The sequence below is a fragment of the Vidua chalybeata genome, chromosome 3 (genome assembly GCF_026979565.1).
Source record: "Vidua chalybeata isolate OUT-0048 chromosome 3, bVidCha1 merged haplotype, whole genome shotgun sequence".
Taxonomy (NCBI): Eukaryota; Metazoa; Chordata; class Aves; order Passeriformes; family Viduidae; genus Vidua; species Vidua chalybeata.
Window position 1 is genome coordinate 3,402,114 of NC_071532.1, and position 25,803 is coordinate 3,427,916.

Sequence of the window (25,803 nt, forward strand, 5' to 3'; positions counted from 1 at the left end):
GAGCTTTACTCTTTGATAAAACATTTCCCAGTGGGAAGATGTTTGTGTCATGGCTCTCACAAGGAAGAACTCTGTGCCTTTAGATCTGATTGAAAGCTGTCCTGGGTAGCCTTTGATTAATACATGTTTCTCTGCTGGTCTCTCAATAAAGCAGGGAAGAAATGGATGTTTTTGCTTTGCTCAGAGACCCAGGGGCTGGGCCGGCTTCTGGACAGACTGAACCCCACACAATCAGAAAGATCTGAAATTAACGCACACCAAGCTGAATTTTTCAAACACGAGCCTCTTGAAGTTGTCTAACTTCTCACCAGGGAAATTTTTAATTTCAGAGATTAAACACTGTGTTTGGAGATTCAGAGGCAAATGCAATGCTAATTAGCATTTATCTCAAAGCCTGATTATTCACACTGTTCCCCTTTTAGGGAACATCTTTCAAGCTCACACAGAAATTTGTGCCCACAGATCCACTTTCTCCTCTGATCAATACCCATTAGTTGCAACTTTTCCTAGATTTGAGTAGCAAGGGCACCTCCTTCTCCCCAGACCAGTGCTAGATTGGATCAGCAACCTGAAATCAGATTCACCCCAGTTTTCAACACAGCTCATCCCCTGAGCCCTGCATGCTGCACTGGTGCTGCTGGTGAGGACAAGGAGTACAGAGAGGTGCTTGTCCCTCTCTACCATGTTCCCCCCACCAGTGGGAAAGGCTGCAAAGGGCTCTCAGCTCCTGCAGTGGGAATATCTGCTCAGCTCCCTTCTGCCTCTTTGAGTGGAATTTTATTGACAGTGGAGAGACATGCACCATCTCTCCCTGCAAGAAAGGGCTTAGTGAGCAGGGTCTGTCACCTCCCTGGGATATTTCCGTGCTTGCAGCGTGCCATGGGTTGAATGCCCTGGTTTGCAACAGAAAAAGCCTTTCCCTGCTCTGCTGCTGCAAAGGAGTGAGAAGTCCTGGGGGCAAACACTGCGCTGTGAGCCCCACAGGGGTCCAGCATGGATATCCATGGAGGATGCTCCCCAGGCACAGGCAGCAGGGCTGGTTCAGCCCATCACAGCTGGGGCTCTCTCCCTGAGCCCTCTGCACCTTCCACGGCTGAGCCTGGCTCCCTCTGAGCCCCGCCTTGGTGATGTGGGCTACGCAAGGAAACCCGTGAGCCCTGGACAGAGCCTTGCTGACATCTCCAGTGCACTCTCAAATGCTGCTTTCCTGTTTTTCTGTCTCTAATGCAAGCACAAACCTAAAAGAGACATCCCCCCAGCCTTCCCTCTGCGAGGGTTTGGGAACAGCACTTCAAAATCGCTGTGAGGCCCTTGCAGGCCGTGAAATCGTGGTGAAAGCAGCTTAACCGAGTGAAATGAGATGATGCCAAATAAAAATGATCTTCCCTCTTTTCTGGGTTCATCCTCCCCACCAATCTACGCCTTCCCCCTTATACCTGGCCAGCAGGTTCAGGCTTTTGGGTCAGGGCTTCCCTGATGGATGCATGGCCCATCTTGCTGGAATTTTTTCCTAGGCAAAGCCAGGAAGGAGGCTTCCCAGCTCCCTGTGGTTATTTCATGCCCTCTCTCCATAATTATTGAGAAGAAACTGGCCAGAAATCTCACAGACACAGGGAAGAGCTCTGGGGCTCCCTAGCTCAGAGGAAGATGCTTTCATCTGTAAAGTGAAATGAAACAACACTAAGAAGGGAAAAGATCCATGCAAAGAGTTTTAACTTCCCTACCCCGATCAGTGACACAAAACCAGCCTTAGACAACAGCATACCACAAAACCACACACAGCATTTTACATCTGTTTGCTGAAGCTGGGCTCAGGGTTAAGCTGGGCTCTAAACTCTGGCAGGAATCATTTCTGTTTCCTACTGGCACTTTAGAAATGGGTTTGAACACTGGCTTTTTAATCAGTGAGAGCTGCCAAGCTGTATCAAGTTTTCCATACTTAAAAGCTGATTTTTCCCAAGTGCACTTTTAAGAGATTCTTCATAAAGAAAATTAAAAAAAAAAAAAATCCCCATACCTTCTAAATTGCATCTGCTTTCTAAACTCACAATGCAGACATGCAGAGCTATGGGTGACTAATAGGTATTTAAACTAGTTATTATTTTCTCCTGCAAACAGTGGCAAACCACAAAAGCTAATAATCTTGGATTTCATTATCTCATGTGCTGAAGACTTGGTGCACCAGACAGCTGAAAGCAAAGGGGAAAATTCAAACTCTGTACCTCAAAAATGCAAACTGTACAAGAGCTGGTTGGAAGAATGATGACCTCAGCCCATTTCAGCAGGGTTAACCTGTTAGCATCCACTTGCTGAGAGATTCCTGATGTGAGTGCTTTGTGGGAATTTAATGCTTTGATTGCCTAGCAGCAGGGTGGTGTGACCATGCAGACACAGCATTGCCCCCATGGCCTTCTCAAGTGCTGTCTTGCCTCAAGCAAGTGCCCTGACAATCTCACACCATATTCTCAGTGGCCTGGCAGTCACTGCACTGCATGGAGTGTGTCGAGAGCTACCTGTGCACAGAAGTGCCCAAGGGCAGGAAAGCAAAGCTTGTCCCTGCAACCTTAATTCTGTAAAAAATCACCATAAATCCGATGTTCAGTGTTCCCATACTATACCTCCAGCAGTCAAGTGTGATGGTACTGCCTGCCCAAGCTGTTTTTGTCTACTATTACTATGAAAAAGTGGTTTGGAAGCAAACATTTTTATATTTAGGATAATGACAGCATTTTGTTAAAAAAAAAAAAAAAATCAATGCCATGCTTTGAATTTCAGTCACCGAGTTTGGTTTGAGGAGGTTTCCATTCCTCTGCAGGCTGTAGAGGATACTGTTCACATTCTCCAGCACTTTTTGCTAGGGTGAGGGTAGTGGAAGTGATACCAGGAATATTTTAATAACCAACCAGAGCTCCCAGCACGTGCAACTGACTGCTCCTGGGAGAGCAGGAGGGAAACAGTCCTTTTAAGCCATTTCCACTCTGAGCTGCCATCACTGGGAGCATTCCCAGCTCAGCATCACTTTCAAGATTCAGCCATAACTAAAACACATTTTTCTGGCTGACAATATTGGCATAAAAGCTGAGCCCTGCTTGCCCCTGCTCTGCATGGACAAAGAGCAGGGGGAAGGAAATATTCCTTCTGCTTTACAGGCAGCAAGAGGAGCCTTTTCTATAAGAATTTAGATGTTTAGGTTGTGTTTTCTGCAACACCTGGAACAAAAAAAAAAAAGGTTTCCTATTTTAATTCCCCCAAAAGCTGATGACCTCCCTGTCTCCAGCCCATTCCCTCAGCTGCCAGCAAGTGACAGATTAAAACATCCACTTTCACTGCAGTGCTCCAGTCTGGGAGCTTTCTGAATCAAAATGAGACAGGCTATTTGCCAATTCACTTCTACATGAAATGGGGCTTTCAGCAGGGCAGGAGGACAGCTGGGGAAATGGCAGCTCCCCTGGCTCCTGTGCTGTGCTGGCAGCCCATGGCTTGGGCTTATCTCACTGGGGTGAGAGGCACAGCAGGCATGTGGCAAGGAGGTGGCTCAGGTGTGAGTTTTGTGAGGGTCCTGTGTCCACCTTCTTCAACACGTCCATCCTGCTCCCATTTGGTTCCTCCCTGTCCTCCTATCTGCCTGCCTCAGCTTCCAGCTCTCTCAGGGACCAAAATCCCAGCAAGCAGCCAGGGCAAGCAGTGCAGCAGCAGTCCTGGGCAGGAGGGGACACCTGCTTAGCTTGGACAAGGGAGGAACAAATCTCCTCTGCAACGGGACATGGACACAAAAGCCTGACCAAACACTTTTGTGCAGATGCCCTTCTCCATTGGCCCACTTTTCTCTCCACCCTTTTCCCTCTTCCCATCCACTGGAGACAGCATCAGTCCATGCAGGGAACCTAACAACCCCTCCCCAGCCTGTGTGTGTGTGTTCCCAGCACAGGAGCCCTTAATATATCCATTAGCTGAACCAAAAGAAGGCTGCCAGAAGAAACTGGTTATATTTTAATATGGTTTATGATTTCCTCATGAACTTGGGAGCCCAGAGGCTGTGCTCAAGGCTAGTTTAGCAATTTATCTTTGTGTATGGGACAACAGCCTACAACAGGTGATGAGCTGTCCCCATCTCCACAGGCATCCTGGGACACACACGGACATCAGAGTAAAAAAAAAAATGTAGCCTCAATGGCTCTAAAACCGCTCAGAGATAAAGAAAGATGTGAAGGCAGGAGGTGTTGGGAAGGCAGCAACTGCCGGAGGAGCCAAGGGACGGATTAGTTTGCATAATTCATTCCTGCACTTCAAGGGGAGGCTCAGGAGCCAAGGTCTCCTCTTGCTGAAGTCTCTCTCCTCCGTCAGCATGCAGCAGAGACACGATCAATCATGGCCACTGCAGCTCCCCAGTGACATTTCCAAGTGCTCCACGGAGCAGGGATGAATTAGAGATGGCCATGATGTAGCTGTGGGGTGCCCAGGTCTCTCTCTCCCGGACTCCTGCAGCCACTGAGCTCCACCCTTGCTCTCCCCTCAACCACATTTCCTCAGACAGATGGGATCAAGGAGATAATGCATGTACATAGCTGCAGCAGTCCTGATAACAAGCCACTAACAAGAGGCATTTTCGTGCTGTACTGCTCTGAACAGGAGACTGACAACTGCAGAGTAAACACCAGCCAGAAGATAAGCCCCAAGTGCTTCTCTGTCTGCATGAGGTGCTGCTCACAGCCCAGGGCAGTGCTCAGCCTGCCAGCCATGAGCTGGGGAACTCTGTGCTCTGCTCCAGCACACATCACCTCTGTGCCAGCCCCGCCGTGCCCGTGTCCCCGACCTCTGTGACAGCACGACGCCAGCCAGGCTTTGTGAAGCACCTGGGGACCTCTAACCTGGAAGTGCTGCATGAGACTCTGGATGTTGCTGCAAATTGCTGAGCTACTGCAGATTGGCATTGCTGGCATCCTTGGGTGGTGTATGGGACAGGGATGAAGGCATGACCAGCTGGGATTTGGCCTCCTGAGCCCAAACAAGCTCTGGATTCCTTGTGTGACCACTTCAGCCCCGGTGGTATCAGATGTTCCTCAGTAAGCACAAGAGAAATCCTTTGCCAGGCATAGTGCACTCCCCAGGGCTGCAGCTGCTCTTCACCCTCTGCTTGTCCAAGCATCTTGATCTCAAGAAGAAAGCCCTGAGCTATGACACATTCCCTCCCAGCTCTCCTCGGAGCCTCAGCTCTGGCAAGGAAAGAGCAGGAGAGCTGCGAGTGCCCTTTGCTCCAACAAGGGCAAGGAGCACTGCATCCTGCAGTGCCCATGGCATTCCAGCCTCTGCCCGCAGGGATGTGTGCCCTGCTGGGGCCGTGCTCCTCAATGCCAGGCACAGCTCCCAGCTACAGCTGGATTTTTCTTACTGGGTTTCTTTTTTTACTGGGTGACGCCTCTGCAGGTCACACAACCTTCCACTCTGTCTGTGCCCAAGGAACCAGCAATCTGCTGGGCAGCTGTTTCCATGGGAGGGAGGGAGGGAAGGAAGGGAGGAAGGGAGGAAGGGAGGAAGGGAGGGAGGGAGGGAGGGAGGGAGGGAGGGAGGGAGGAAGGAAGGAAGGAAGGAAGGAAGGAAGGAAGGAGGAAGGAAGGAAGGAAGGAAGGAAGGAAGGAAGGAAGGAAGGAAGGAAGGAAGGAAGGAAGGAAGGAAGGAAGGAAGGAAGGAAGGAAGGAAGGAAGGAAGGAAGGAAGGAAGGAAGGAAGGAAGGAAGGAAGGAAGGAAGGAAGGAAGGAAGGAAGGAGGAAGGAAGGAAGGAAGGAAGGAAGGAGGAAGGAAGGAAGGAAGGAAGGAAGGAAGGAAGGAAGGAAGGAAGGAAGGAAGGAAGGAAGGAAGGAAGGAAGGAAGGAAGGAAGGAAGGAAGGAAGGAAGGAAGGAAGGAAGGGAAGGAAGGAAGGAAGGAAGGAAGGAAGGAAGGAAGGAAGGAAGGAAGGAGGAAGGAAGGAAGGAAGGAAGGAAGGAAGGAAGGAAGGAAGGAAGGAAGGAAGGAAGGAAGGAAGGAAGGAAGGAAGGAAGGAAGGAAGGAAGGAAGGAAGGAAGGAAGGAAGGAAGGAAGGAAGGAAGGAAGGAAGGAAGGAAGGAAGGAAGGAAGGAAGGAAGGAAGGAAGGAAGGAAGGAAGGAAGGAAGGAAGGAAGGAAGGAAGGAAGGAAGGAAGGAAGGAAGGAAGGAAGGAAGGAAGGAAGGAAGGAAGGAAGGAAGGAAGGAAGGAAGGAAGGGAAGGAAGGAAGGAAGGAAGGAAGGAAGGAAGGAAGGAAGGAAGGAAGGAAGGATTCCATTCCCCCAGCAGCTTGGGGGACCTTCAGTTCCCCATCATTACCAGGATCACAAACCTCCTGCAGGAGGTCCAGAGCACCTGAGGAGGGCAAAGGGGTGATCTGGCACTGCTGATGTGATGGCTGGATCCAGTTGTGATCCCACCCTCATCATCAGAAGCTCAGAACAAGCAAAGATGTGCTCCAGCTGATGCAAAAGACATTCCCCAACAATTTAGGTGCCAGTGAATCCCTGAACATGCTGGGCTGGATCAGAGGGTCAGCATGTCAGGGGTGAGCGAGAAGGCAGACAGGATCTCAAACTGCAGGATGAGCACAAGTGGTCTCTAAAGCTGACAGGGGGAAGATGCTCCTGCAAGAGGCAACAAGGGAGTGAATGAAGCTGCTGAGTGAGGAGGGGATGGTGGTGCTTGTGCCTGCAAGTGGAGGGCAGCAGCTGCAGTGGGAACAGGCAGTTCCCAGGGATCCATGGACTCCTCTGCCATGCAGACACCTGGCCCCGGCACCAAGAGCTAAAAATACCCCACTCCCAGCAGAGGCCTGGGAAAGAGCGGGTTTCCCATGGCACAGCCAAAAAAGCAGAGGGCATGCAGGGTGGCACAGTGGCACTGGGGTTGCTGTGCAAACCCACCCCCATCCTGTGAGGGAGCTGGGCTGGGGAATGGATAAAGCAGGAGGAAAATGTGCAAATGAATAGTGACCCCTCTCCACTGGACAATCCAGATGCTTCAAAGACAGGTGTAGCCCTGACAACCACAGCCTCAAGTGATGGCCAAGGTTTGAGCTTTTGTTTATTTCCCACTGGAAGACCCTGTCTGTTGCAAAACTTTTACTGCCATGGCTGGAATCTGTCAGCCCTGCATGGACCCTGCTGGAACAGTGCACTAACCCTGCCCAAAACCAGACCCGTGGCACCGCTGCTGGTGTGACAGAACACCCCCTCTGCAGCTCTGCTCTCAGCCCTGTTTGAGGGGGCGAGTCCTCCCCAGTTCACACAGCCACCTGCCAGGTGGGGGATTGAAATAGATTATGTGCATGAAACAGGGGAAGGGGGTGTTGCTTATCAGTGCAGCATGTGAGATCGAGTTTGTCACTTGAAGAAGTGCAGGTTTAAGTCACAGGCAGTGGCACTTTTGAGGTTGCCCACCCGCCTGCCTGGGTTGGCATGAAGGCACGCATGCTATCTACGCTCACTTTGTTCAGAGGCAATGTTCTTGCCAATCTCAGCAACACTGGGTGATGTAAGGGTATCATCCATTATTACTATTTTCATTCTTGACACATGGAAAAATTAATTTTCTTTTTAGAAGTGATGTATGAAGAACCCAGATTTGCCTGAATAATATACGAACCTATAATCTGGCTGTTACCCTTTGTCTGAAGCATTAATATTAGCAGAAGGCAATTTAGGATGATTGCTTTTAAGTTGTAAAGCCAATGTTCAATTAGAGCATGAAATGAAAGACTTATCACTACTACTGGCATAGAGATTTATTCGCAGAGTATTTATTTTTCAGCCACAAAGATGCTGGTTTTGTCAAAAGTGACATGTTTAGAACAAGCTGCTTTTGTCTAATATTACTATGAAAAAGTGGTTTGGAATCAAACATTTTTATATTTAGGATAATGACAGCATTTTGTTAAAAAAAATTCAATGCCATGCTTTGAATTTCAGTCACTGAGTTTGGTTTGAGGAGGTTTCCATTCCTCTGCAGGCTGTAGAGGATACTGTTCACATTCTCCAGCACTTTTTGCTAGGGTGAGGGTAGTGGAAGTGATACCAGGAATATTTTAGTAACCAACCAGAGCTCCAGCAGTCTCCCACAAATCTGAAGCTTTGTTGGACCCCAAACTGAACTGTGAATTAAGCCTTTGTAAATGCTGGGGACCAGAATCATAAGCAGCCTTCCCTCCAGCATGCAAAGAAGTAAATGTGAGACCATGGCTTGCAAAAAACCCCCAAACATGGCTTGGTACCTACCAGCACGGTTAGTGGTGCATGGCAGCACAGGAGCTGGGGAGCCCTTGTCTGTGTGCAACCCCTGGGGCTTTCAGGCTGCTTCAAAATGGAAATTCCCATTTTGTCTGCACCTTGGGATGGCCACGACTCCAGACTTTCTAGTGAGACCTCAAGAGAGGCATGGGGAGGGATGGCTCTGTGAAGATCCAGCAGCTCCGTCAGGACAAACCGCGCACACAGCGCACGAGGTTTCCCTGGGGAGGTAAAAGGGAAGGCAGTGACAAACAGCCTGCTGGTCTGTGACATCAGCACACAGCAGCTGCTCCGTGAGCTGCTTTGTCCCAGGTATTGCTGATTTTCCACACACAGTGCTCCCCAGGCCCCCCTAGAGTCCATTTGCCCCTGTGCTTTCCGAAGGGAAGCAGTTTGTGGTCGAGCCACTGGCTACAGACTGGGGGTTTGCACTGGATTGCTGCAAGAATAACAACAAAAAAAGGGACTTTGGTGCTTGCTATGCCATGAGAGCTTGGAAATATCTGGAGGGAATGAGCCACATGCAGGGGACAGCCATGGTCAGGAGGGCTTGTGCCACCCAGTGCAGGTGGTGGGGGAATGGAGAAGGTGCACATCGCTGCAACCTGCCTGTCCCTGACTCCCAACATCAGCAATCAATGCGACCCTTAAGTGGAGCTTAAGGGATGCTGGGGCTCCTGGAGCTGTGAGAGAGCAAGGCCACCAGGGCTGAACTCTGCCTGGGAGAGGGGAGCCTTTCCCTTCCCTGGCTCCCCTGGAGGGACAGCCAGGACCCACCTGGTCCCAGGGAAACTCGCCAGTACATCTTGTTCCTGCTTGGCACTATTAATTTGGCTAAGCAGCCAGAGCTGGCAACGCACAGAGCCCTGCACTGAATAAAAAGCCCTGATGTTGAGACACAATTCAGGGCCAGGATGGAGCAGTGACCTGCTCCTCTTGGCCTGGCACTGCTCTCCATGCCTGTGGCTCTGTCACTAGCACACTGCTTGTCCCTCCAAAATGCACCACTACCTCCCAGTTTCTTCCCCATTTAGAAGCTGTGATCCAGCCTAGAGGAGCAGAGCAGAGTTTAACCTCTGGAGATGGCAGCTCCCATCGCTCTCCGATCCTCTTGCAACATTTATGTCAACAATTTGCACTCAAGCAGCAACACACACAGCAGCTCTCTGCCAGCACAAGATGGCCAAGTGTGCTCAACAGAGAGGCACTGATTTTTTCCAAGGCAAAGGTCTGAACCTGAATTGCCACCAGGACTTTTTCTTTTTAGTGGATGAAGAATGGCAATTAGAAATGTTATTCATGCATGCTTTCAGATGAGTTGGCAGTTGTTTAGTTTAATGGTATGAGATGGTTAGTTAGAGCAGGACAGCTGGGTGTCTGCAATTAATCTGTGCTTAAAACACACTGAAAACGAGCAATACAGTCTGGCTGGGTCTTAGGTTGCTGATATGGAAATCCCAGTGGAAAGATTAAAGGAGTGAAAGGACATATCTCCAAGAGAAGTTTATTCCCACAAAAGAAGTCTCTGGGTTCATTTTACACAAAGCTGTTTCTCGAGGCTGTAGCGATTATCTCCTTCCTGAGATATTTTCCAGCTGCACTTTGCAGAGGTCTGGATGGATCTGAATTACACCTTGGTTCTGAGCAGCCTCTGGCACAAGTTTACAGTGTCAAGAAATGGAAAAAAAAAAGAAGTACTAGAAAGTTTCTTGCAGTGGGAACATTTGTCACTGAGATGTTTCATGGAATAAACCCTGGGCACAAGACCAAGAGAAGTAATTGGACTGGCCACGCTCCACGTTTTAGATACTTGTCTTGGGCTTTTCAAATGTGCAAAGAATATCACTTCTTTCTTCCAGAGAGCAGGGATGAGAGGGCTTGATGGCATTTGTTTCTTCAGCTTGCATATCCTCTAGGCCTTCACCCCAAAGTCACGCTGCTTTGTCCCTTGAAATGCTGCCAGCATGAGAACCTGCTTTTTATTGCTGTCCTGAAAGCCCTGCGATGCCCTGAGCCGCCTGCACAGCGCTGCCAGAGCAGGCAGGAGATGCCACGTGGGAGTCACGCTGCAGCACGTGGTGAATCCAGCGCCGGAGTCGTGCAAGGACAGTGTCCCCAGAGAGGCACCTCGCCACATGCTCGCTCAGGAGAGCCAGCGGAGATGTTTCCAGTGTGCTTCCTGCTGGCATCTCCCCCAGACCATCCATCTGCCACCTCGGTCCCAAGGGTGCCCCCAGACTGCCGAGGAGCAGATAAATCCCTGCCCTTTGTGCACAGCTCTCCCCACATTCCTGACAGCTGGGGAAGGGAGGGAAGGGGACGGTGTGAAACGCAGTGGGAACGCTGGCAGGGTAGAGGAGGCTGTGGCCTGACATCTCCCCCGTGCTCTCACACTGCCAGCACTGGGAGAAGCCAGCCTGGAAAGGTGTTTGCCTCCCCACTCCATGCTGTGGATGAAGCTGGCACGTGTGATGGGCCCGGCTGCCTCCTGAGCTGAGCACCCATCAGTCTTGTCTCAGAAGGGACTCTTGTGGGGAGCTTGGGCCACACGGACAGGCCCAGCAAGAGGCTGTGAGAGAGGAAAAAAAGCAGATCCCCAGCGTCAGGATTCACCTGGGACAGCCCTGAATTTATCCTTGTGCAGGCAGCCCCTCTTGGTCCGCTCGGCTTGTGGCTGGTTTTGGGAGTCCAGCTCCTGTTAAAGGTGTGAGAAGGCTTGGGGGTGGCAGGGGTAGGATCCACCCAGGAAATTCAGGGTCCTACAGGTCTCTGGAAAAACTGTCTGGCCTGGGCAGTAATGCAGCTCTGCCTGCACTTGGGAAGCTGCTCCTCACTGCGCTAGTCCCTCAACACAGTGGCTCCCAAAGCTCCTCTGGCATCACACCACCTTTCTCAGCTGGGATCTGCTTTTTAATTTTTTTTTTTTTTAGTTAATCCTCCAAACTAATGAGTGCCTGGCAGGTTTTGAAGCAAAAGAAGAGCAGTGCAAGGCACCAGCTATGTGCAGAGGGAACGGCAGCCCTGCGATTCCAGCCGTGCTGCAGTCCCTGCTGAGGCAGCCCGGGCTTCAGAGGGCTGTTCCGAGGCTCAGCTGATTAAACACTGTATTGCCACCTCGGTGAGTACTCAGGCACGGATTAATTGCCGTCTTCAGGAGGCAATTAAAGGGACTCTGAGCCCTCTCTCCATCCCAGGCAGCACAGACCACAGGGCTGCAGCTCTGCCTCCGAAGCGTGGCAGCGAGCGGAGATGGAGGGATTTACACAACCTCTGTTTGCCAACAGGCGATCCGCCATCAATCTTTAAACTGAATGAGTCTCCAGAGTGGGATGAGGAGCGCTTGATAAGGCAGTATCCATCATTTTGGTTTTTAATTTTGCGCCTGCTCACTCAGCGCACGGCATTATACGCACATTTGAGTAAATGAATAATGGATAAATAATTCACCAAATGGCTCGTCCTGGTTCTTCCAGCCATCATGGAGCTTGGGAGCCTGGCACAGGGATCCTGGAAGTGCCCAGAGCAGGGAGGTGGTTTTGTGGGCTAGTACCACGGTGACACAGTACTCAGCACTGCTGGAGTCCCTCTGCCAACAGCTGTGACTCCACAGCTGCCCTGGCTTTAGAAAGGTACATCAAAGCCTTCCAAAAATTTCTCAGGGGCTCACTGGAGTCTCAGCAGCCCCACAGCCTCTGTTGACTCTGCCCATGCAGTGGGTGCTGCACACCCATCCCTGCTATTCCCAGTGTGCTGCAAGGGTGCCAGCACCACCAGGGGCAAAGTGCCCAGGACCTCCTGCTGTCCCATCTTTATGCTCCGAGGGCAGTCAGGGAAATCCTGTTCCTCCTGAAGCTTGTGCCGAAGCTCTGTTGGTCAGGCAGAAAGAAACTCCAGCCTCTGCTGCCATGAATAGAGAGGACAGGCTTTTGTCACCCCACGGGGCTGTTTGGCACAAGCACTTGGACACTGCATGCCACAGCTCTCAGCAGCACCTTTAAAAGTGGCACTTTAGTTGAGGGGAAAAGGGACAACAATGCCGATGTCTGCTCTAGGAAAGGCAATGAAACCAAGGAGGCAACAGTTTCAGGAAGCCCTCCCCACACTCTTGTGAGGCTACAAGCTGGCTGCACCCCACTCCACATTTATTCCTCCTGTCCCTTCCCTGTAAGGACAGGGGAGCAGAGAGCACTGGAGCAGAAGGGACCTGCCAAACCTTGGTCAGCAGCTCTCTGCTGACCCTCCACTTCCCAGAAAAAGCATCGAGGTCTGCAGGACCTGGATGCCTGGTTCAAATATTGCAGGATTGTTTGCTGGAGCACCCGGAAGCCTTATCTGCAGGAAATGCTGACAAATGCCTAGCTGGATGGTAAAAGCATGACAGGCATGGGAGGGGCTGTGCAGCAGGGATTTACCACGTGTAACTTTTCTGCCAGGCTTCCTTAGGGACCAGACATTGATCCTCAGCTGCCCCACGAGTCACACTGTGAAAGACTTTCATCCAAGAGAACTTTCATCTGCTTCCACTTGGTCTCAGCATCAGCCTCTCAGTGCTCAGCTGCCCACAGCTCTCCTGCCACGGGACTGGAGCATTGTGACCTCTGGGGATGAACCATCAGGGCTGGGCTTCCCAACAGGCCCTGCAAGCTGCTGGTGGCCAAAAGCAGAGCTGTGAAACCCCCAGACCCCCGATGCCATGGCTAGAAGGGCTCCATCCTGGGGAGCCTCCAAAGCTCACATTTGCTGGGTGTTGCCATTCCCACAGGAGGGACTCTGCCACAGCGCTGACCTTTTGCAATGATGGCATGGCCAAAGCAGCAGCCCAGCTCTGGCTGCAACTCTTGTTTTGTGGTTTTAGACTCAGGCTGGTCAGCCTGCCCCAGTGCACCACCAGGGAAACTCAGCTGTGCTGGGAGAATCCCTCAGGACCCTGGGAGAGAGAGACCCTGTCAGGACTGCTGCAAAGCTTCCTTGGTCAGCCTCTCCTCTGGCTACCAGGCACACAACTCAGCTGCTTGGGACAAACTTAGGAAACACGAAGTCTTAAATTTATGGTGGCAAACAGAAAATCAAGTCCAATGTTTGGTGCAAAAGGCTTGAAGATGCTGGAGTGGACTCTCCCCAGTGGCAATCACCAGGCTCTGAACCTCTGCAAAGCAGTTTGCTTTGTGCTGAAAACTTTACAGATTCACCAGGACTTCTGCAAAATCTGGTCCCAGAGGGGTGTGCAGGCAGTGTCAGCTGTTCCAGAGCAATCTCAGCCCCTCTCTGCCTGCAGATAGCCTGACCTGATGTAATGTGATCCAGGTCTGCTCTGGTTTCAGACCTGTGTTGTGAGAGAGCTGCCTCCTCGTAGCTCTGTGCCTTTCTGGGTCTCCACGTGAGATGTCAGAGCAAGCCAGTATTCATGGGTACACGGCATGTCTTAAAATTCTTAATGTCTTAAATGTCTTAAAAAACCAGATCCCTAAGACATGGATCCTGAAACGTGGCAAACAGCTTTGGTTTTGCTGCAGCATGGCTGCAGTGAGCAGGCATTTGCCAGTGCTCAGCCACTTCAGCCCATCCCCAGGGACATTGGGCAGCAAAGGGCCACACAGAAATGCTTTTGGCTTCCTCAGGGAGCTTTCTGCTCCTCTCCTCAGTCCCCTTCTCCTGTATTTCTCCCAGCTGCAGCTGTCACATGGAAAAATGCAAGAAAACTCATTGAGGCAGTGGAAGTGTTGCTCAGCTTCAGCAGGAAGCACATGCAGGAAATCCCTGGCACGCCATGCGCAGCCAGGCAGTGACAGGGGATGGGAGCAAGCCTTTCCAAACCACCTGAGCAGAAAAAGGCTCCACCTCGCTCCAGTTCCTGCTGTGCCCCTGCACTTTCAGCACCAGTGCTTGCAGGGGACACAGAGGTGAAATACCCCAGCACTGGGATCTCTCAAGCTCTGGCAAAGCCTGGCAATAAAATTTGACATTTTGGGGTGAGACAGTTTTTATTACTTTTTTTTTTTTTTTAATAGCAATAATAAAACTCAGTCTTTTGGCAGGTGCCTGGAGCTGTATTTTGCCATATGAGAAATGGTTCAGCGTGTGATAGCTGAGTTCATGGGCTTTGAAAAGCTTGGAAGAGCAGTGGGATGGAGTCTTTAATACATTTCTTTTAAGGGGGAAATTCACAGAGGGGCAAATGAGCAGAAAGCCAAAGGAAGTGGTGTAAGAGACCCTTTGCAAGCCCCTGTGGGCAGAGCTCCCAGCACTGGCAGGGTCCAGGTCTCTGGCCAGCTCTGTGCCCAGAATGAGGACACGGGAGCACAAGGGGAGAAGGGCACTTTGCCTCCATTCCTCCCCCCATCCCCAGTCTAAGGAAGAGAAATTAGAGCCCAGTATCAAAGCAAAAAGTGACCAGATCCCCCCCCTTCCCTGGTTCATTCTGAGCTGACCTTTAATAATTGCAGAAGGGAAAATGGGCTGGTCAGTTTGCATTAGGAATTCACTGGAGTGGCTGGTGCATTCTCCTGCTCGTCAAATCCAAGACGCTTGGATAAGCCCTGTGAGCAATCAGGGCTACAACCTACAGCCAAAAAATTTTAGAAGTCCATATGCATATAGTTAGGAAAATGTTGATTAATTTGTTCTGATACACTTCAGGAAAAAAAAATACACTCAAACAGCATCAGGGAGCTCAGGCAGATTATAAATTGCCTTGCTCAAGATTGTAAATATTGCATCCATGCCTCCCTGTGTGTTTTAAAGACATTTTCATGGGCTGTGCCTGTATGGAAGAGATTTGTTTTAATATTTTACTAAGGAAAGCATATTTCATCTGTGTGGTGCTTGCAAGTGAGGGAATTTTTATTTTGAAAGGCTTCTTCAGCTGTGAAGAGAGCAAGTGTGGACGATACACAGACATGGCACTGCAATAAGGCAGGATGCTGCAGCTGCCCTGAGATGTGATTTAAAATGCACAGGGCAGATGTGAGAAAAAGAGAGAAAAAGAAATGGAGATGAGGGAAAAATAGAGCAGGCACTGAGCCTTGAGCCTCTCATCCCCTGATTCCACGTGTGCCAGGGGCCAGCTGAGCCTGGGCAGAGAGGGATCCTTGAGTTCAGGGGAATCACCTCTTGCCATCAGTAGCCAGGCATTTACTGATCAGGGCTGGCATGGCATTACCATCAAGGGATCTTATTTGCATCAGGGGATGCCCAACAGGAACAAAGCTACTTTATTTTTTGCAAACATAACCAGATTTCACCCTGTATACTCGCAGAGGAAAAGCTGGAGGTGTGGACTGGGTACAACGTGGCAGCTCTCATGACCTATACCCTCCTAAACCAAATGTTTACTTCAGGGCTGCTCTGACCCTGGGTTTTCAGGAGCTGCCTGAATTCTCCTCTCCTGAGCCATGCAAGCTCGCCCCTGGAAAGTTTCTGTCTCCTGCCATGAGGGGCTGCAGCTACACCTGCTCACACAGCCCCCAGTAAGACATCTGCTGGGGGAAGCAATGAGACTGAAGTCTGACACATCTCAAGAGCAGAAAGGATTCCCTTACCACCCCCCCAGCCTCACCTCACCAAAGTCAAGGATCTACCTGATCAGAGGGCTCCTCTTCTCAAACTGACTGAAGAAACACCCCTGGCTTGGCATTCTCAGGGAGAGCATCACACTCGAGCTGGAGGGTGACATAGCCCCAGGTGACCCTGCCACAGAGACAGCTCCAAATGCCAGCAAAGCTGCAGACAGCTGCAGGACTGAGGAGAAAACAGGGCCCATTCTGTGCAACAAGCAGCATTTCAGGGAGAAAGTTAGGAAGATAAGACTGAAAGAGCTGCTGTTCAAAGAGCTGCTAACATTTCCAGTATGCCTTGAAGAATTTTGTCTATTTTTGTGCCGTGAGCTGATCTAAATCCAGATCAGCTCCGCTTCACAAACGCAGCAGCTCTGAATTCAGCCTGCTTTAGCTCTGGTCTTTTATCCTTGGGAAACATGGCTCGCTCTGAAGATCGGAGGAAGCACAATGCTATGAAAAGCACCAGGAATTCAGCCCTTGGAGCCAAAGAAGCAGGCACATGCTGCAGGGGGTGAAACCCACGTGCAGCCAGCTGCAGTTATCCTGAGACACCGCAAGCAAGCTCGCTCAGCAGCCAGCCCGGCCATCCAAGGCAGCCAAGACATGGAAAGACCTGACAGAAATAAGGGCAAGTCTCTCCCAGCGCTCCCAGGGGTGGATTTGGCTTGGCTGGTGCTTAAGGTTTGCCAATGACAATCTGCCACTAACAGCAAGATGCAGGACATGCCGAAGACCTGGACCAAAAAACGGTCTGCTTTGTGCCTCTGAGCCCTCTCCAGCTTCCAGCACCTGATCCTGTCTGGCCTTCTGCAGGGCTGCACTGGGCACTGGCAAGGTTTCAGAGCAGCACAAGCACCGAGCAAAACCTGTGTGCAGCTGCAAAGAGCCTGGCACGCTGCTCCGTGGTGCATACTCCTCTGAAAATCCTCCATGCTTTTTACTGCCCACTGCTGTGAGTTGGAAAAATGCTGTTCAACACAGAGAGGAGACGTGAAACACTGCCAACAATTGTCTTCTGCAAGGGTCAGGACAGACCTCAATACCCTCAGAGCTCTGTCCTGGCATGTGCTCAGACACATCCCTCTGGTGACTGGCTCCTGGTGGAGCTGGTGGCCTGCCTTTCAGTTCTCTGCTTTCGGCTGCAGAACACCAAAGCAAGGCAGAGCGTTGCTCCATGGTGGAGTGTCTCCAGCATGCACTGGAAAACAGAGCTCAGGATGCTCAAAAGGCACCTAAACCCAACTGCTTATGCAGGAGCGGCAGGAAAAGGAAACGCCCCTTCCACTGCTGCACAGCAGCTGTCCCTCAATGACTCTTCCAGGTCCTGGCAGCTTATCTGGCACACATAATCTGCCTGAAATGGTCTGCATTTATCACTTTTGCCATGGTGTTTGAGCACCTTGCAAGCTTTACCAGCTCTCTGCAATACAGGGAGCTGCTGCTGCCTGCTGGGAGCAGGTGGGGAACTGGTGTGGGTGGCATGTGTGAGTCCTGGGGATGGGAGATGTCCCCCCTCAGCCCCTCTCTGCCAGGCTGCCCAAAGCTCGCTCCCCTTGCCTGGAGAGAATGACTCTGGAGTGTGAGCATCTGCTTTACCCTGGGGTAAGCAGCAAAGACCACGAGCTCGATTTCTGCTCCTCTTTTAACCTAGACAAAAAAAAAAGCCTTTCAAAGCTCCCGCTTCAGCCTCCTTTTCTTGGCTGCAAGCAAAGAGCCTGCAGGCACAGGAAGGACAGCAGGCAGGCACCCCAAGGCACCCACTAGCAGCCCTTGGGGGACACCAGCAATGTCCCCAGCCCGACGGGTGACAGTGACCAAGCCTGCCACTGTCTCTGCGGAGCGCGGCCGCCCCGAGCTGCGCCGCCGCCGCTCTCCGTTTCTGTGAGAAATCCTGCACGGCATCTGGCCACAGATGTTTGGGCAGCCACACACCCTGCCTGGCCTGCAGCAGGGTCTCTCTCTCTCTCTCTCCAGCCCCCGAGGAGAGAGAATTGCTCCCCCAAACACATAACCTCGTGCCTGGATGCACAAGGGACGTCTCCAGCAAAGGCCAGGCACCACGGGCAGGGCGCTGCAGTGACCCAGGATTTAGTTGTTGCATCTGCCTCTGGTTTCATCCCTGTCAAGTGGCATAAACAATCAAATCAGCATTAATAAGGGCATTTGGTGCAGGCTTTTAGGTTCTTATCTTGCTTTTAATGATTCATTCAGCGTCCCTAGGCCCTTGCAACCCAAGCCCTCTCCATTCTTCCTGATCAGAACCTGCCGGGAGCCACTCCAGCACTGGCTGGATAAATTAAAGGACTCATAAGGGGAGGATGAGTTCTCTGTAGAGGCGCACAGAAATAAGCCACATTTGCTTGGGCTTATTCTCCCTAATTAGCAGCTCCACAGACACGTAACCACGACACTGCTGCTGCCACCACGTTCAGCCATGACGCATTTCCCGACGGAATCATCCCTGGCAGCCCCCAGCCCTGTTCTGCCACTCTGCTGTGGCCCCATGACCACACCAACGCTCTGCTGAGGAGGCGGCCACCACGGAGGGGACAGGAGAGCAGAGAGGGGATATTTTTTCCCCCACACTGCACTGTTTTCACGTCTCCATTTTCTTGCCCCACACCTCCATGCCAAGCAGCCTGAGCAGCTCTCGACCAGGGCAGAGGAAAGCCTGCAGCACATCTCACATCTGTCAGGCAGCTCTCCCTGCCCCTTGATGCTGATGTATGGTCTCCTTGTCCAGCTGCCAGAGGGACCCCTTATATCAGATAGCTTTTATCTCAAAATAAGCCCTGGAAAAATAACACAGGCTTTATTTGTCATTCACTCTGGGAAAGTTTTGAGCTAATAAATAAAGTGAAGTTATTTTAAAGAGAAATAGCTTTCTCAAAAACTTCAGCTCAGGGCTCTGACAGAAATAACAATACCTCTGCTGCCTAAATACCCATCAGCTCAGCTTCTATAAAATTTGGTTTCTTTGGCTGCAAAGAACAAAACTTTGCAAATGAATTTGCTTCACACTCATGTAATTAGCAATTAGCTCCCTGGTGAAAAATTATTCCCCCACACAATATTTGGGTGAATCACACTCAAGTGAGGTTTTTGTAACTTGTTTTGTACATGTGCACATTCATAAACACAGAGGCACATCAGAATCTTGGCCAAAGTCTTCCCTTTGATCTGCTCTTCATTTCAGCACAATTGAGACCAGAGCTCTCAGCTCTTAAAGTTTCCACAGGAAACTTCAAGTGTTAATGTTGGTATTAGCAACCCCCCTGCCCCGCTGGCACTGAAAGTCAGAGATGGGGTCCTGCTTCCTGATGTCAGGCCAGGACTCCTGAGACAGCTCAAGAATTTCTGCACCGTTTTGGGGAGCTATTTACAGTGCTTGAGCAAAGAGGTGAGAAGGTAACTCCCCCAGTGGAGTGCAGACACGCGAGAAGCACAGCACCATGCAGGACAGGAACCCTTTGCCCTAAGCTGGATTTTGGAGCCTCATTTTCACATGATAGATCAGGGCTTGTCTGCCTCTCCTGCCCCCAGCTCACATGTGGGACAAAAAGTTCCCAACCATTTTTTCAGGGTAAAAAGCGGCTTTGTGCAGTAACTGAATTAAATTTGACTCACTTTTGCCTAAACCTCATGCAGCAGCCTTGGGAGACACCCCTCCAGCAACAAACGTATCTCTCCTTATTCTCCTTTCCCTGTGGTGGCAGACATGGCCTTTCATCACTTGCCCAGCTGGGTAGATCGGCGGGATGATGAAAAAATGAGAGAGCCTCGGTAAATTCAGTCAGTGACATTGGCCAAGTTTGATTGAGTCCCCCTTGCTGAGGACACTGACACAACCTAATCATTCAGTGGAGCCATTACCACCCTGTACATCCTTGCCTGTACACGTATTTTCATATTTTCATAGAATAATTGGATGTTCTGTGTTGGAAGATTATCTGATTCCAACACTCTTGCCAGGGCAGGGATGCCACCCACTAGAGCATGTTGCCCAGGGCCACTTCCAGCCTGGCCCTCCACAATTCCAGAGATGGGGCATCCACAACTTCTCTGGGCAGCCTGTTCCAGAGTCTCACTTGAGGTTATGAGGGCAAGTCACATGAAGATGGCCTTCAAAGCCATTTAAACCCTTGGGTAGGTTCAGTTCCCAAATCAGCAAGAGGAACAGCCTTAAGGCTTTGCCCTGATGGAGGAGGTTTATGTACCCTCTGGGTCTAACCCGGGAATCCTCAGTCAACTCTTAAAGGCAACAGAAATCCCTGTGGCCTTGCAAAGCAGCATGGCATCTGTACCCATGAAAGAAATGCAGGATGGGAGCCACAGTGGGGGGTTTTGCCTTCTTTTCAGCCACAGACAGGGACCCGTGGGAGCAGTGAAAGCCACCTGCACCAGTGGGGAAAGAGAACACCAGCCTGGCAGGATGATCACGTTATGTGCAGGGCTGTCCCCGGGCTCCGTTTGCGTGCAGCCTGCACCTGCCCATCTCCTGTGTGTAAAAGTCCTCGTTTCCCAGCCCGTGCAGCCAAAGGAAGAGTCTGAAATGTGTAGGGGCAGCTTCTCAAGGTTGTTTATTTTTCCTTATCTATAACATTCTTTCTCTGACCTGCCGAGCTCCGTCTAACAAGGAGGCCATGGCAATCTGAGTGCCCTCTGGGGAGGTGTTTACATTTTATATCAAAAGTTACGTATAGTCTGTTGACAATATTGTGCCAATGCCTATCACTTATGTTAGACAGCGTGTCTCTACCTTAAACCAACAGAAAAGTGTCACCACCACACCAAGACATGGAGGACAAGAAGAAGGAGAAGAAGGAGAAGAAGGCTAGGACACACCCAAATTCCTCCATCTTGTACCCCTGAATCACATTCTAAAAACCCCAAAATTGTACTTTTTCAACCTGTGTCAACTCACCTATCACACTACTCAAATCATTGTGGCTTGTAATTCCTCATACAGAGTTGGCAGCTTTTCCCACAGGCTAAAATTGAAGCCACAGGTGTTTTTGACTTCGTGCCAAGGTCTCCCAGCCCCCTGCCAGGGTCTCGAGACAGCCAGAGGGATGTCCTGGACTCCGGCATCGTGTTGTTTCAATACACAGCTCAACCAGAGCTGCTGACTTCAGGCCTCTGCTGGTATTTCTCCTTGCAAAGTTCACAGAGTACCAAGTGCTTTTTTGTTGGGACTCGTTTCCCCATCTAAAGGGAAATGTGACTTTACTGAAAAGCGACAATTCCGAATTCTGCCCTCCCCTACGCACATTGCAGTGCTGCTTGGGGATAAAAAAAGCTCACGGTCTGTTTTTATGTTCTCTTTCTCCTCTGTACTATTTAACATTGTTTCACAGAGACTCATTAACAGCGTGCATGATACGCTCCATTTCTCCCAGCATGGTGAACCCAAATTTTGTGTATCAGAGAGCCGCTCCCCGTGCTGAATGAGACACCAGACCTCAACAGAGTGGAACACACCTCCATTGAATTGTCACTGCGAAATTTGCCGCACAGGGACTCAGTGAACATGAGGTTAGCTTAAATTTAAAATAATTTTTAAAAAAACCTTCATAAAATGAAAGAATCTGGCTCCTCTTAAGGTGGGTCTAAAGCTGAAAGGCTACATCAAAAGCGAGCAGGGCAGTGGCTCTCCTCATGTTCACCCAAGAGGATGCACCACTCATCTTATTTCAGGATGGAGAGGGGCCAGACAGCCTCGCTGCCTTATGTAAAACTTGCTCATGTTGTTCCTGGCCTCCTGAAGGATTCTCAAAGAAGCTGTCCATCCTCCTCTCCTGAGGGAGGCTGCCTGGATCTGTAGCAGTGCTATCACTTCATGGCCCACCTGGAAAACACAGAGCCTGGCCCAGGTCCTGCAGGGACTCTCACTGGCTTCAGCAGGCTGTGGTGATTGGCACTCTGTAAGGAGCTGGCTGTATTTCTGGATGGGAATTAGATCTGATTATGTGCTTGCTTATTTGGGTTTCAGTGCACCAAGAGGGGCAGCTGCTGTGTGGGGTGAGTGGCCAGTGGCAATGGATCTGCTCAGCCTAGCTGGTTTGCTGGCAGAGCAAAGAAAAGGTCTTTGACGTTTTGTCTTCTTCCTCTCCTGCCCCCAGCTCACGTGTGGCACGAAAAGTTTCCAACCTCTTTTTTTCAGGGCACAAAGTGGCTTTGTGCAGTAACTGAATTAAATTTGGAGAGAAAGTGAGCCATCAACCAGAGGTGTCTGGTGTCAGAGCAGGAAATTGGAGGATAAGCATCTAAGAGCACTCTGTGCGTATCTTGTGCGTAGTTCAGATGGCTTCAGCCTGGTCCAGCTCCCATGAAAGGACAGCAGTGAAAGCCAGTGACAATAGTTAAGGGATCTGAGAGAGGCTGAGGCTTTGAAAATACCTCAGAAGTGGAAAAGAAGGAGGAAGAATAAGTGGTCAGTTTTCAAAGGGACGAGCTCACCTGTGGGGTGCGTGGGAGGATGTGCAGGGCTGCAGAAGCTCTTGAACAGGCTGAGAAAAGTGTCTGGATGTGTCCATGGATGTACACACATACACATGGGCTAACACACACGTGTATGCATATTTAACTCGAGCTTAGAGAGAACTGTGAGAGCCTTCAAAGGCACCTGAGGAGGACAAGGGAGTGGGAAGATGAAGTCTGATGAAACTAATGCAGAGCAGCACACATACCAATGGCAAAAGACCCAAACTACTCCTACATGCCCTACATCGTAAATCAGCTGAAGCTGTTCCTGAAAATGACTTCCCAGCAGCCAGCCCGGCGAAGAACTCTGACATCACCAAAACAAAATACAACCTTTTGCTGTGCAAACAGTAGATTGAAAAAAAATAGTATCAAACCAGCACAATAACGTTCAGTAAAGCAGCTGCAAGGGCACATATGAGGTTTCTGTTATTCCACTACAGAAAGGGAGAACATCAAGTAACAGGGTGACAACTGATAAAGGAGCGCAGAGATTTCCATACTAAGCCAGGCTGCACACAGAGGATTTGTTTAGCTTAAAGATAAAGCAATATATAAAAGGTCTGCCTGACACTTCTCATTTATTCTTCCTTGACACAAGAATAAATGATCTCGGTGAAATGAAAAAGCAGCGTATTTCAAAGAAACAAAAGGGTTTTTATATTCTTACCTACAGTGCACCAAATTGTGGCACTGACACGTTGTTGAGATCAGGAAATTAGCATGATTAAAGACAGACTCATATGTTTAGGAGGAAAATACAGTTACTTCAGATGAAAGTTTAGGAAAAAAACCCATGCAAGCCCCTGTACTTTTATGGGAAGATACTAACAAACATGGTTTTTCATTCAGTCCAGGCCAAACAACTAGGAACAAAGAATTGGTCCAAACATGCTGGAAGGTAGCCCCAAACCAGTGATTCTGGAAATGGTGCAGCTCTCCCTCCACCTTTCTCTGTGTCCTGAGTTGGGTGCATAAGAAAGGGAGACGATGATGGGCAGGGAGTCAGGGACACGACAGCCCAGCACCAGTGAGGCCACCAAAAGGTCTTTCAAGTCCCATGGCCACCTCTCAGCTTGGTTGGACAAGGCCCTGGTAAAGGCTGAAGAGCAGTTGAGGTCTGGAAAGCTCACCTGGCAAGTGTGGACCCAGAACAGGCAGGCAGCCTGCTTCTCCTTTGGGAGAGTCTGACCTAACCTGCATGGCCAACAGCACAGTAATAAGGGGAGTCTAAGGAATCCAGATGATTTTTCTGACACATGTAACTGCACACAGTAAGAGGACCAAAAAAAATTTTGCTATGTCTGTAGAAAGCAAGGAGGGTTGAATTTACTGTGTGAGGGGAGTAATTTAACTCCCTTTTCTCTAAGCCATGTAGGACTCAGCGTAACCCATGGAGGAAGGTTTCCCCTGGCTCTCAGTGGATAGGATTTCAACCATCAGCTGTTTTTATCCTACAGCAACCTTATTTCCCCATGCTCCCTCCCTGGCTTGACTCCTTTCAACCTTGTGCTTCACGGCTGAGTGCCTGGTTGGAAGAGAAGGGTATGGAAATGAAATCACTGCAAGATGCAGAGGGCAAACAGGCAGCCCAGGGTGCACTTCCAGAGGTCACATCCTCCTCTCCTTTCCTATGGGAAAGTGCTCTCTAGATCTGCTCACACCCTCTCCAACAGTTTCAGAGCCCAAAGCTGACCACCCAGTCACAAGCCTGTGATGTCTTTCTCCAGCTGGGGTACCCCGGGTGGGGCTGCTCTGCTGCAGGAACAAATGGCTTTTTCCTCTCTCTGTCTTTGCTGGGACCTTGATGGTGTCCCCCAGAGTCAGAAAGTGACTCTCCCTAAGAAAAGAGTGAGCCAAGGGGCTGCTCCTTATCAGTGGTGGGGGTACAGAAAGGGACGAGATCTTCCCACAGTGGGCTCAGCTTTGTGGTGGGAGTGAAACTACAGCTCCTGGCAAGATCCACAAACAAAGCCCAATCAAACCACTCACCGTGGTAGGGAGATGCTTGCAGAGTGAAACAGCTTAATTGCTGATCTTTGTGTCCTCTTGACTACTTCTGGCTCAGGGCTTCCCAGCCACAGGAAAACATGGAGCTGTGCCTGGTACTGAGCAAGTGCAGCCAGGGCCTGGGCATGGTGACGCCTGCAGGGGTGCACAGGGGCCTGCTGGTCACTAGAACTGGTTGCTACTTCCCTTTCAGTGGTCCCACCAAGGGGAAAAAGGACCCTAATGCTGTTCCCAACCCCTGCTCTGACCTTGGTAAGCCCAGTGGGTCACCATCTCCTGCCCTGTTTGCTACAGGTTGATGAAGATGGGTGACATGTACAAGCCAGCCCTTTGGGACTGCTTGAGCACACAGGCCCACAGGAAATCTCCACTGCAGATCTCCCCACAATCTCTACAGGGAGACTGGAAAGGTAAGACCCATCTGTGGCAGCACGTTTCTCTCTCTCAGGATTTTTCATAGAGGTGCACAGAGAGAAAGAAAGACAACAATTTCTGTTCCTGCTCCTTGTTTTTCCCATGTGGAATGTGTTTGGAGAATTGTTTACCTGGGGTGATTGCTTGATTGGATTCTGGTGAGGATTATTTGAGCCTGTGGCCAATCCAATCCACCTGTGTCTGGACTCTCAGAGAGGGTCACGAGTTGTTAGTGAGATATGGTAGTTAGAAAAGTAGGTTTGTAGTTTTAATATCTTCTTTTCTATAGTAAATTAATGTATTATAGCATAGTTATAATAAAGAAATCATTCAGCCTTCTGAACTGGAGTTGGACATCAGCATTTCTTCCCCTTGGGTTCGCCTGCATTTACAATACCCATCACTTTCAGCTGCTGCATTGCTCCCAAAGGCAGCTTGGTCTACCAGAATGAGGAGATCTATGTTTGCCCAGTTCTCTGCAAATTGTTGGACTTCTTGGACTTTCTTCATCCTGTTTGCCATCAGCAGGCTTAGACTGCCTTTCAGACAATGTAAGTGTGGTGATTTTCTCCCAAAGGCATCACATGAGAAATGTTTAGAGGTGTTTAGCCCCAAAGCAGTTTTCAAACAGTACTGCAGAGGGGCTGGGGGGGGTTTCCTTCTTGCCCCCCACTGGGGCTGTTTCACCAACGGGCAGTGGGAAAGTCTCCAAGTCTCCCCACTCCCCTTGCATTGTCCCTGTGAGACAAACAACCGCTTGGTATGGGACCACACAAAGGGAATCATGTCTGGCCAAGACCCAGTTCCACCACGGCACTGGGGCCAGGAAAATGGATGCAACATGGCCATGTGCATTTTAATGGGGCCTTGGGAGCTCCCCAAGTCCCTGAAGGATCCATGGAGAGAAACTGGACCTGCTTTGTGGTAAAAGGAAACTCAGAGCTGGAGCACCACTGAGGCAGAATGAAGGCTCTGGGTTCTGCACAGGCAGAGAGGAGGTGCACAGACACACATGTGAGGGGTCAGCTGGGCAATCACACATTGGGGAATGGC

At 50.3% G+C, this 25,803-nt stretch overlaps 1 protein-coding gene across 3 annotated transcripts in view; it reads right to left on the reverse strand.

The window, feature by feature from the left end:
• SLC8A1 (solute carrier family 8 member A1) overlaps window positions 1-25,803 on the reverse strand; it is a 111,685-nt gene that overhangs the window by 34,992 nt on the left and 50,890 nt on the right. The gene's annotated exons all lie outside the window — the stretch shown is intronic.